The sequence below is a fragment of the Penaeus chinensis genome, chromosome 27 (assembly GCF_019202785.1).
Source record: "Penaeus chinensis breed Huanghai No. 1 chromosome 27, ASM1920278v2, whole genome shotgun sequence".
NCBI lineage: Eukaryota > Metazoa > Arthropoda > Malacostraca > Decapoda > Penaeidae > Penaeus > Penaeus chinensis.
In genome coordinates, this window is record NC_061845.1 from 16407493 (window position 1) to 16409992 (window position 2500).

General features: G+C 33.2%; 1 protein-coding gene across 5 annotated transcripts in view; it reads left to right on the forward strand.

Annotated features, from left to right (window-relative positions):
* Positions 1–545: 545 nt before the first annotated feature.
* Positions 546–2500, forward strand: part of LOC125039741 (monocarboxylate transporter 10-like) — a 66829-nt gene continuing 64874 nt past the window's right edge. For all 5 annotated transcript variants that reach the window (XM_047633982.1, XM_047633983.1, XM_047633980.1 and 2 more), the window contains exon 1: positions 546–611. The gene's annotated coding sequence lies outside the window, so the exon portion shown is untranslated. The remainder of the gene's footprint in view (positions 612–2500) is intronic.

Genomic DNA, 2500 nt, shown 5'->3' on the forward strand with positions numbered 1-2500 from the left:
CCTGAGGATGGAATCCAGGTGGATTCCGAAAGTGTAGTCTCAATTTCAATAAATCTAGTTTGAGTACACGAAATATAAATATACATATATACATATATGCACACACACGCACACACACACACACACACACACACACACACACACACACACACACACATATATGTATAAATGTGTATAAATATAATTATGCACATACATACATACATACATACATACATACATGCATGCATACATACATACAAACATACATACATACATACAAAATAGGAGGCAGTATTACACCCAGCAAACAGGGAAAAAGCCGTGTGTGTGTGTGCGTATGTAAGTATATTAATCATCAGCAGGATTATTATTTATTAAGTCATAATAAACAACCTATAATAACTACATCTGTACAACATATGTAAAAATATTCATCATCAAGTAGTACATATCAGTCAATAGATAATCTTGAAGATGGAAGTCTTCGTAGCCTAAAGTGGGCCACGCGCGGCACTGGCTCTGGCCCACTAGCGCCGCCGATTGTTTACATGCGGCAGTGTCGTATCAGACATCACTGAGGAGAGGTGTACGTCTCCTCGTAGCGGCGTCACTCCTAACTCGTACACCAGGTGAGACATCTGTCACAGCATTTGGAACGTTTTAGGTTGGTAGCGCGTTCGGAAAGATTCTCCTTTTGTGACTGAAGGTGTAGTTCATCGTTGACCAAGTGTGTATCAGTGGATTTTGCCTCAAAAACGTGCCGAAGATGTGAGATCCGGCGAGCGCGTGTGGGTTCGCGAAGACCAGCTGATCCACAAAAATGTGTTACGGTTTTGAGGTCTGGACTCTGCACTGTACTTGGGGGAAGCGCTTCCTTCAGCACAACTTCGATGCGAAGAGCTAGAGACACTCCCTTGTGTAGAGGTGCCTTACACAACTCCATTTTTCCTCAAAGTTCTGTGGCGTCAAACATAGTATTGATCTCTAGCATGCATGAGGACCACCAAGGCAAGAGTGGAGAGAGAGAGATCTGTCAGTAAAACTGCTCAAGTCTTTTTTGTTGTAATGAATGTAATAAAGGAGTAATTACCCGTGTAGGTTTTTATTTTAAGAGTTTTATGCCTCTCTCGAGTTGTAAAAACAGCTTCATTAATTTTGTAGAAAGTAAGTATTTTATGTCATCTGAGATTAATTATCAAATTAACAGTAATGACACTGGTAATGATTGAGTGATAGATTTATACACATTTTTAAAGGTGAAGATTATCTCCAGTTTTTATGATTTTGTTAGATGTGTCACTTTCACATATTCATATATAGACTACCTGCATATACATATGCAAATACACATGTACATGGTGATATGTTAATACTTATATTTACATTTATGCATGGCCATGAGCTTACATGCATACCCACAGATATACATATATACTTATATACATAAATACATGTGTACTTACATGCATATATATATGTATAAATACATACATATTTACTTTCATACATACATGAATATTTGTGCATAAATGAATAAATATGTATTTACATACAGGCATATACACATAATCATGCACATCCATGCATACATGAATGATCAAATTCATAAACATATGTATACATGCAGGCAGACATACATACACATTTTTATGCTCAACCCCTCACCCATACTCATACACCCATACCCATATACCCATACCAATACACCTATATCCATACACCCACACCCATACCCATACACCCATACCAGTACATCCATATCCATACACCCATACCCATACACCTATGCCCATGCCCATACACCAATACCCATACACCCATACCAATACACCCATATCCATACACCCACACCGATACAAATACACCCATGCCCATACCAATATCCATATACCCCCACCTATACCCATACCTATACATCCACACCCATACCCATACACCCTCACCCACACTTATACCTGTGCACCCACACCCATACACACATCCACATCCACATACTCACATATACTATATACATATATATATATATATATATTATATAATGTATATATATATATTATATAATATATATATTATATGATATATATATTTTTTTGATATATAAGTAATTTGTATATAATATATACATTTATATGTATATAATGTATATGTACATATGTATATTTTTTTATTATATATTATATATTATATATTATATATTATATAGTTTATATATTATATACATATACATATTTATACATATATACTCATATATAGACATATACACATATATACATATATAAATACATTTGTTTAATATATGCATATATAAATATATACATGTATATATATATATATGCATATATAAATATATATATGTATGTATGCATATATAAATATATATATATATATAAACATGTACATATACATACTCATATACCCATACCTATATGTATACATATAGGTATATATGTATATACATGTATATTTATATATATATATATGTTTATATATGTTTATGTATATATATACATATATATTT